Genomic DNA, 11,239 nt, shown 5'->3' with positions numbered 1-11,239 from the left:
ACGAACGTCCAAATCTTCTATTCCGTGTGGAATATTTGTTGACAGACGAACGTCCAAATCTTCTATTCCCTGTGGAACAATCGTAAACAAACGTAGGTACCTACATATAAGAAACTGGCACCCTCAGTACGAGGATGCTCCCGCAAAGTAAATTTAGTAATATATTCAATTTGCTTCTCTTTTTTAGGGGATCCCATAAACCTTTCTTAAAACCGTACAACACATCTTCGGTGCCTTAAAAAAAGGTTATATTATCTTCGTTTTATGTTAGTCGCCGTTGTTTCGGTGTACGGACCGCAGCAGGTGAAATCTCTATCTGGAACTACAAACGTGTTTATTATGCCAATAATTCCACTTGAACTGCGAAAGGTTATTGCTTAGGGTACCAGCTTGGTACGAGCCAACAGATAATACCAAATCTTTTGGAACAATCTCGTGAAACGTTTTTCAGATATTTTTGGATTTTTTATATAAATTTAAATAATCTATTTATATTTTTTTCTGTTGCTTAGTTTTGGATTAGTAGAAGTAATTGTTTTATAAGCAGTGAACTTGTTGTAGGTTTTTTGTTAAATGTGTGATCACTGTGATCAGTTAACAAATGGTCATGAGAAGGTAGTTATATATTCGAAATATTGTACCAGGTTGTCTTTTTTAACATTCGCTCCACACAGGAGGCCCGGAAGAAAGTAATTTCCCTCAGGGCCTATGTCATCCTCGGGGATGCTATAGAGGGGTTTTTTAAGGAAAGGAAGGAGAGAATGGATAGGAAGATCGGGTCGTCTGGTCATCTGGCATCCGCCACCAAGACCTAGAAAGTCCTCCCTCCATGAACTAAGGCACCCCTACTAAGTCACCAAACGTAAAGAAACACTTGGGGTGAGCTATGACCGAGGTGTTGGTTATCCTATGAATAGTTCCCGGGGCGGCGGTACACATACCCGCTTCCCAAATTGCGAAGAGTTGTTAGATTCGTCAAAAAGCGGTTTCCATTCCATGAAGCGAATTTTAATAATAACATTAAAAACAAGCAATCAAATATTATCAGAAAAGAATTTTTTTCAATAAAATTGTCAAATGAATGTGTACATCGGTATTTCAAACATGTTTCATTTATTTCCAGACGTTTTCTTTTCTAATAGAAGCCTCGCTCTTGATTCAATAGGGACCAGAAGATTGGTAGATGACACATTTCACTACGCCATGGGGCGGACTCTGGCCATTGGGCAGTGCGTGGGTATCCTTCCCATCACAGGCATTCTGAACGTCGATCCTATAAATCTCAGGTAACAGTAACAGTAAACAGTATAATATTATAATGTACGAGTGCAAGTCAAATATTATCTAAACTAATCGTTCCACAATTAATTTACAAAATAACAGGGGTTCAACATGTACATTGTTTCTCGGTACTCAGTACCCGCAATTTGTCTAGCGGTACACAAGCTTGCATAATCCTTCGAAGAACAGGGTTTTCGGTTAGTTGCGACGCCACTTTTGCACTGATTCCTGCTAAGTCTGTGCGAAATGGACGACCTCGCCCAATTGCCCAAACAGATGAAAGTCAAAGGGAGCAAGATCTGGGCTGTAGGGAGGATTTTCCAGTATCTCAAAATTGACTGATATCCGAAGAAGACGCTACCTCACCGATGGTGTCTCACATATTCGCTAGAACCATCTCGTTAGCTTGTGAATCTTCTGTCATCCTTAGTGGAAGTTAACGGGCGTCCTGTTCCCTTGTCATCCATCACACTCATCCGGTCACTTTTAAACTTCTCAATCCACATGTTAAAACACCGTCTCCGTATGACGATAAAAGTCCACCGTGAATTTCAGTCCCTTAAACAACTTCTGACTTGAGAAATAGTATCACTGCTCGCTGTTCCTCCGTGGTGCAAACTGCTAGAGGAGCGAATATATTTACACTGTACTAGCCGGAAGGCAAATGACGCGATCGGGATCAAATTTCGCACACGTGATCATAGTCGTACCAATTCTAAGCACGCATGCACAGAAGGCGTAGTGTGGCGAAAGTGACGATAATTTTTAACTAACCCTGATGTCAAACATAAAAGTTTACCACGGGAGTTGGTGTACGGATGAGAATTAAGCGAGGAGTGTGTGCCAACACAGTAATTATCTAAAATATACTAAAAATACTAAGAATCTAATATGTTTCAGATTCAAATGGAAAAGTTGGAGAGTAGCATATAGCCTGTTGATGATAGCAGGAGCCGCTACTCAGTCACTGTTGTGCCTTATGCGTATAGTCGTAACCGGTCTCAACATCCTGAAATTTGGTAGGCAACTAATAACTAGTATAGTTACTTAAATAACATGTATATTACTTAAATATAAATATTAGTTCCTCCATATACTCTAAGGTGAAGGAATCACTGATCTTTAAGCTGTTGTATCTTTAGGAATGCTGTTCTTCTATACTGCAGTGTTGTTGTGTCTGATTCTATTTCTCCTGTTGGCGCAAGAATGGGAAAGTGTTAGCGCTACAATATCATCAGGAGAGAAGGCCTTTCTACTTAAATCTAACACAGGAAGCAAAATTTCTGTTCGTAAGAGATTTTTCATCAACACCGTCATATTCGTTTTTATAGCCACATGTAAGAGTTTAATTTCCCTGTTAATCTTTTAAAACTTTTTTCTCAAAGTATTTTGATAATTTCCATGTTCATCTACAATTTTTTTAACTCTTAAGTACTGCACTGGGTCCATGCAGACCCGACCGAGAAAATATTTTATCCGGCTTCTGTTTTGCGTGCCAAACCACCGCTGCCAATGGTACTGTCAGTGGCGTTTAAACAGCATTGGGAACATAACTTTAGTAGTCATAATTTTAGAGATATTTAGCGAGTCGGGTCCGTGTGTGGTTAGTGAGGTACTAATTAAAATGAATTTGTTGAATTTTTTAAATTTGTGTAATTTTATTATATTTTTGTGATATGTGAAGACTGATAAACATTTTGAGGTAATTATCATGGGTTATTCCATGGCCATACATAATAATCGTACATAAATCTTATTGTACAGCATGAAAACATTGAAGAATTTCACCTTCAAGAAATCTTTTAAGAGGGGTGGGTTGGAAATTTAGCAAAAAAACTGATAGTAAAGTATGAGTTGTGCAATGCAGTATATTTTTTGTAAAAAACACTATTCTTTAGGGGGATATGCTTTTTCAAAAAATGCTTAAGTATATTAAATGGTAGAAAGCACTTTTTTTTCGATTTCCATTCCGAAAAAAGCCCGGTTTATAAGCGTCGTTATTTTGAAAAAAATATTTTCTTATGTTTGTACTTAAATTACCACTAAAATCACGGATCCGTGTGGACCCAGGTAGTATTAACGTTTGTCGAAATTAAGTTTTTTTACTTAAGGATTAAATATAATTATTGCAGTTGAACATTGCATGAGCGTCACATCTGCAATAGCCAATGCATATGTCTGTTCTGCAGAAAGGCCTTTGAGCAAGAGTTACGCCACCCAGCAATTTGCCCACATATTCGAATTTACTGAATACGCTCCATGGAAATCACTGTTAATGCAGGTAATAATCTTAAGTTAATAAAATATTAAAGTAGAAAATTAAAGCCGAGTTTTAGTTCCATAATATGGGAAAAACATTATTAAGTGATATCTTATTTTTTAAATAACTAAAAAAATAATGTCATTGAAAATTTAAGCATTGTTAAAGCTCAACGTTGATGCGTTGTTAGTGGGCAACAAATAACAGATTATCCGATTTATGTTCAGGATTATTAGATTAATCTTGTGACTATATTTGTTCTTCCCTCATGGACGCAAGACTGAATATTATGACGGACTATTTTTCAACAATTTACTGACAGTATTTGATTTCTAAAGATTTGGAACGTGCAGGCAACTCTGATGTGGAACTTTGAAGATCTTTTTATTATCCTTATCAGCCTCGGATTGGCTATCCGCTTCGAGAGTTTAAATGAATACCTCGTCACATCAGCGCCAAAGGTAACTGACATAAACTTAATAGAGGATTAAATCAGACACAGTTTTACTCTTTAAATTTAAGGATTGGAATAATGTATATAACATATCGAACACAAAATTCACAACATACAGTATAAATAGCACGGGACAGCTACAAACAACACAAACACCATAAAAATACACGAATGTTTAAACACCTACATCTGCGATTGCCTTCATCTAGAAAAAATAGAATAAATAAAGTATCTAGGAATCGTTATTGACCATAACCTTAGATGAATACCTCACATCAAACAAATCACAAATAAACTCCTCAAAACAATACACATATTCCTAAACATAAGAAACATATATAAAAAAAACAATTGAAAAGAATATATAATTATTGAAGACAATATTAGCGATTTTACTATTTGAGGTTTTACTCAATAAATTTATTCCGAAAAAAAATAAAACAATTGAAAACAATATATTTTGCACTTTGCCAATCAATAATAGAATATGGAATTATTGTTTGGGGAGGAGTAACAATTCGGCTATATAGAAATCGCACAGAAAACGATCTTAAAAGTAATACTAAAAAACATAGACTGACTGATACAGACCAAATGTTCAACAGCTGTGACGTACTAGATATACGCCAATTATACGTTAAAACACTACTAAACTACATTTTTGACCAAAAAAACAAATTTCAACAGACAAAAAATCACTAACAGACCAGTTAGACAAGCGTACTAAGAAAACATAAAAACTCTGACAATAAATACAAGCTCTGGGCAAAGACACTATCAATACCATGCTATAAACGCATTCAACAAGCTAACAATTGAAAATAAAATTGAGGAAAGCAAAAATAAATTCAGACACAAAATTACGAAATGGATAAAGAACAAAAAAGACAAAATTACCAAAATTTCATAATATAAAATAATAAACCTACACGTAACACACAAACCAATATAAAACACACATCACTCACAAATCCATAAGATTATATTTATTTCTCTTTAAATGTATTATGTATATTATTTTTTTTATATTTTAAAATGAAGGCCTCAGCACGTGTAAGCCACCCAGTGAGGCCAACATTACTTTTTAACTATGACATGTAAAAAATATTGTACCAAAATAAAAAATATATTAAAAAAATCTTGCAAAACGGTATCACTTAAAACCACAATCTTTTAAAACTTTGTACAAAATCTGCCCTTAAAACGGACCCTGTAACTCTGTCCAAAACGTTGGCTAAAGAAGGTTAAAACATAATACCGCATGATAACCCAAAAATCAATCACGAAAATAACTTTATATATATTTTTTGGTTCATCCGGATAATGCCACTGACAGACAGAAGCCAAAAGGTTTCGTGTTATAAAATATGGAGATGTACACAAAGTTACATTGATATTTTAATAAAACTCCATCGCAAAGTAATTCGTTTCCAAAACAGTACCAATACAACAAGTTAACACGTATTACTAATTAGATTCTCATATGCCGGTTCAACATTGGTATGGGAAAGCTGGTCATAATTAAGCCTGGTTTAAGGCCGTTTTAACAATAAGTCAAGTTGTTCATAAGCAAGAGAGTCAATTAGTGTTACTATTATCGCAGCACCATTCGATGGAGTTCTGGCAAGACGTGAGAACGCAGTACGTCAATCTGTCCCAGGTGGTGAAGAAAGTCGACGGAGCCATCAACAAGATCATCGGTCTCACCTTCTCTGCCAATCTCTACCTCATCTGCCAACAGATGTTTAACAGCCTCAGGTAACTGATTGAGCTATTCTTTCTTTCTAATTCTAATTTCGTAAAAAAACAGAGGTACATTATACTGCATGGCAAATATTCAATTTTAAATACATAAATGCATCGACTCCACTACCTGTAATTGCTATAAATTGGAATGCGTAGACAGTATAAAATACCTTGGTGTTATATTAGACAAATATCTTATATGGGACGGACACATAGATCTAGTTGCCACATAGGTTAGAAAGCTTACGTACATGTTTATGACAATCAGAAATATCTTTCGTAAAAAAGAATTGAAACTCATCTATGATGATATGTGTGGGTCACTTCTAGACTATGCATCCTTAGATTGGGGTGGGTGTGCAAAAACTGTTTAGGACAAATTAGCAAAAGCTCAAAAATCACTACTAAGGGTAATCCTCAAAAAAACATTTAGATATCATAGCGATGCACTTTTTGAAGAATTCCGAGTTCTGGATGTTAGACAACTATACATGAGAAAATTAACCCATCTATTAACCACTCTCACGACACCCGTCACTCACGGAGAAATCTAATTGTACCACTTACAACTAAAACATCTCTCGCTCAAAGACACTTCTCATTCTTAGGTCCAAAACTATACAACTTCATGCCTGATGCTTGGAAAAAGGAAAACACAGCTATTCTTCATAAATTGACCACTAATTGGTTTCATCAAGTAGGTAGAAAGGAGAGAGAACTTTTACTACACAAAAAATGAAATCAAACACAAACAAAAAACAACAACAAAAACTCCAACAAAAAATAAACCATGCAAAAGATACCTTTATGTTCTAATCTTTATCATTATGTGTATATACGTATGTACCTACCTAGTACTTTTAAATTAGAATGCTACCCAAGCAGCAGTTAATCTTATGTTTAATTGAATATTTTATTTTATTCTATTTCTTCTCTTTGCTATTCATACTTATACAAAATAAGTAAGTAGGCTTGGGCACCAGTTAAAAGTACAAATACATATTATTTCATTATTATTTTAATACTATACTTATCAAACAACTTATCGAAATGTTAATACTCATACCAATTTGACTGTCCTAAAACGGGAATCCTCCTTGTTGGGCAGTCAAAACATTTCTTAAATAATATATAATCTTAAACTAAATAAAAAAATTAACTAGGTCGATTATTAAAATTATTTATTTATTGTCGGCCTGTTATTTTTTTAAAGCTTCTATGTTTGGCAATGCGAACTATCTATGCGGATCGCGCGAAAATTTTTTCGTTTACATTTGATTCCAGATAAATGCTCTGATTTTGAACATATTTCGAAATTCAATATGGTTTTTGAATCAGATTAAATACTCTTTCATATTTTTGTAATTTCAATAAACATTATTACAGCCCCTTGAAGTGATTTTTCACAAAAACGGCGCAATCAAAATCAATAATATTACTATGCATTTAAAAATATTAAATTTTGAATGCAAACAGAGTTTTTAAAGTGTCTTTCCGATGGTTTTATATTTTAATAAAAATTTATTTAATTTAAATTGCAATGGTAGATCTCACTTCACTACTTTTTAGTTTTATATCAAAATATTTATTAATATGTAAACAAATATTTATCAAACGCTAAATGTTGTTTTATAGAATTATTTAAAATCTTTCGGGAGCATTTGTGGTAAACTTTTAAATAAAAATACAAAGCATGGCTTTCTCTCTTACTAACACTATTTAGATTATATATTTCACCATAGTATAAAATAAGATTTTTATGTGTCGGTGTGAGCCTGGGAGAAATATCTCACAAAAAGACTTACCGGGTATTTGACGTCTGGGAGAAATATCTCCCAAATTGCTCTAGGGGTTAAAACAAATTAGTGTTGGTTTTGAACTACTGGTTTATTCCCCTAGAAATATTTTCACATTAACGTTTGTTCTAGCACCGCCCAAGATAACAAGTATAATCCAGATGCCTGTAAGACATTGAAAGAAAGGTAACAAAATTCTATTTATTTCTACGAAAATCGTATAATGATAATATTTTATTTATGTCTTACTGACGATAAAAAGAGCAAAAAACTGTTTTGTAATCTATTTTAAGCTAAAGCGATGACTTCTGTAAAAACATCTGGAATTTTTAGGCAACGATATGTTTTCATTAAACGATTAATTGTGACCTGAAAATTTAATGTTTTTTGAAAAACGCGATTTTTTATAAAATATCTATGAAAAAAGTACTTTTTTTTCTTTACTGATAAAAATAATTGTGACAATATTGTCAAAATTATTTTTATCAGTAAATTGGTTTAACCGGTAATTAATCATTTTAACTTAGGAGGGGGTAAAATAGAATCATATTAATAAGTAGTCAAAACGTGGCTTAACCACAGTTTGAAAATGGCCTTGAAAGCCGAAACAGCTGTAACAACAACAAAAACCAAAAAATTCTTGCAGAACTTAATAATTATATTATTAAATTTGATTTTAATTAAATTTAAAAAAATAAATGGAGTTCTACGAATTAAACACAAAAACAATAAATATGTTTTAATTCTGAATTGTGATCATATAACAGGTAGATACTATGGAGTATCTTCCACTCTGGACCGTGCCGAAAATATACAATATATTATTTTAATGAGTAAATTGTAAAAAGTTACTTGCGCACGCCGGGATTTAAATCTGTTAGTCGAGATCCTTATCCCTCAACGGATAGTTGTCAGATTAAGAGCAAATATGAAGAATTTTAAAATAACACAATATTTCATTACTTTTGTCACAAAATACCATAGGGTATATACACAAAATACCATGGCTGAATATAACACCGCTTGTCCCAGAGATTTTATAAAAAATATCGCGAATTACACCAAAAATAACGCGATGATTTTTTCTAAAAAATAGCGCTTAATTTTCAGGTCCTCATTAAATTATTGACAATTCATCAAACACCTTCCTAAAATAACTCAATCAACCCACACTAACATCGAGTCACTTTACAATCAACTCATCCACAACCACAATACTCGAAATAACAAATCAATCCGCATTTCTCTAATACAAACCACAAAATATGAGATAAAATCTCTTAACTATGATATTCCCTACACACTCTATAGCTATCCTAATTTGGGAGGCGGGTATGGGTACAACCGCTCCAGGAACAATTGATTGGTTAACCAACACCTCTGCCGTTGGTCACCCAAGTGGTTCGCTACGTTTGGTGATTTAGCAGGGGTGTCCGGGTTCTTGTGTCTGATATTTTTTAGGAGAATACGTCTGTCCAGCAACTGCGTGGCAGGCCAGATCACGAGAGGCTGGTTGAGCCTATTGACCATTCCGGCATAACTCTCTCAGAACATCGCCTTGCACCGCAGTGGGAGGGATGTAATCATACGTCCGTCACTTCTGGACACACTTACCACTTGTTTCCTACCCACCCTTCATACATTTTCCCTTATCAGATCTTCCTTTCCTTCCTCTCCTTAAAAAAAACCCTCCACACAGCATCCCCCAAAGATGACATGATCCTGAGGGAAATTATTTTTCTCGGAGCCTCCTGGTGGAGCGAATGTAAAAAAGAGACAACATGGTATAATATTCATGGTATAAATATATACCTACATTCTCATGACAATTTGTTAACTGATCACCCATTTAACAAAAACATTTAACAAGTTCAACACAAAAAAAAAATTATTCTACTAATCCACAACCAAGCAACAGAAAATTATATATTAAGATTATTTACATTTGCATAAAAAATCCAATCCACCCCTCATGCCTTTTTACTTCCCAATATCCTCTTCTTCCTGTCAAGAAAGACCCTCTACACGGCATCCCCAAAGATGACTTAAAAAACTAATCAACTTAAAAAATAATAGTTATAACTCTCTTCCAAATATGTCTGTATATGTTTATAAACAGCCAGCATCATTTATTTATTTATTTAAACGCCATATAATGGCTTTTACAATACAGTGATAATCGAATTACAAGCGTACAGTGGTAAACAGGATAATAATAGCAATAAATTAAAGAACAATTAATGAGTAAACAAAAAAACTATTGCAAGTGATTCAGTTATTAATATAAGTGCTGTAAGACAATGCATAATTCAAAAGAAATATTTACCAGTGTAACAATAGTTGAACTACTTTATACTAGGTTTTTATAAGACCTGTCATAAGTTAAAGTAATAAACAAATCAAATTAATTCTTCCTTAATTCATTTTAGTGTTACTGAATAGGCCCCATTCCCACCTAGGGTTTGGGCTTATATCTACATCCTTTTATTTTCGTTTTCTATTGTGGTTTGTTTTCTCTTTTTAAAATTTTTATAGCATTATTTTTTTTTACATTATCTCTACCAGAGATGTTCTTTATTTCAAATAAATCCATTTCAAATGGAAATGCAAAATGCAAAATGGGTATTTGCCATTTTGCATTTTAAATGATTTTCTAAAAACCATTTTGCATTTTGCATTTTAAATGCTTTTCTCAATGCATTTTCCATTTTAAATGCTTTTTGCAACATTCTTCCTACTATCTCCACTCATCAGCCCCAAATATCAGTCGGTCCTCAACCTCGCTATGAGAGATAATTTATAATTGTTAAGTTGCTCCCTGGTAGGAGCCCTAGCAATTGAGTGATACCATTACAAAAAATACTGATTCAAATACTGAACATGGCCATGACGCTGTAGTATTAAATGTTAGATAGCAGTTTCTATTTTTTTATGTTGGCAACATTAGTCCCGCGCAAATTTTTTGTGGTTTCATAATCTGTAGTCGTGGTGTTCTTGGATTTACCATCATGTAATATATTCTACATTGATGTCCATTGTTAAATGACAAAATTGTATAATTATTTTAATTGTTTGACCTGAGAAACCATTTTGCATTTTCAATGCATTTTGAAAATAGGTATTTTGCATTTGGCATTTGAAATGCTTTTCTAAAAACCATTTTGCATTTTCAAATGGAAAAGTTTTGACCCATTTCCATTTTGCATTTCAAATGGTTTTGGGTACCCATTTTGCACATCTCTGATCTCTACACAGGATGCCATGAGAAAAATAATTCTCCTCAGGGCCAATGTCATATTTGGGGATACTGTGTGGAGGGTCTTTTTTAGGAAAGGAAGGAGAAGACGTGACAGACCTATGATTGCATCACTCGCTGTACCACTGCGGTGCAAGGCGATGAGTCAAGAGAGTCTTGCTGGAGAGGTAAAAAGATCTCCTTCAACCAATCTCTCAGTATACAGACGCATCCGCCGACACGAGTTAGATAATATCATCCCCATGAACCTGAGTGGGCACCCCTGCTTAGTCGCCAAACCTATTTAACCACTTCGAGTGACCTATGGCAGAAGTGTTGGCTATCCAACGAATGGTTGTGGGGCGGCGGTACTCATACCCGCCTTCCAAGCAATAAGTTAAGTTATAAAAAAAAATAAGTTAATAATTCATGCCAGTAGAATCATTTTATTGTGGGTATCGTTGAGT

Source organism: Hesperophylax consimilis, chromosome 11 (assembly GCF_061612785.1).
Source record: "Hesperophylax consimilis isolate HC1 chromosome 11, BYU_Hcon_1.0, whole genome shotgun sequence".
NCBI classification, from domain to species: domain Eukaryota; kingdom Metazoa; phylum Arthropoda; class Insecta; order Trichoptera; family Limnephilidae; genus Hesperophylax; species Hesperophylax consimilis.
The sequence above is the reverse complement of the archived record's forward strand: the minus strand, read 5'-3'. Positions refer to the sequence as shown.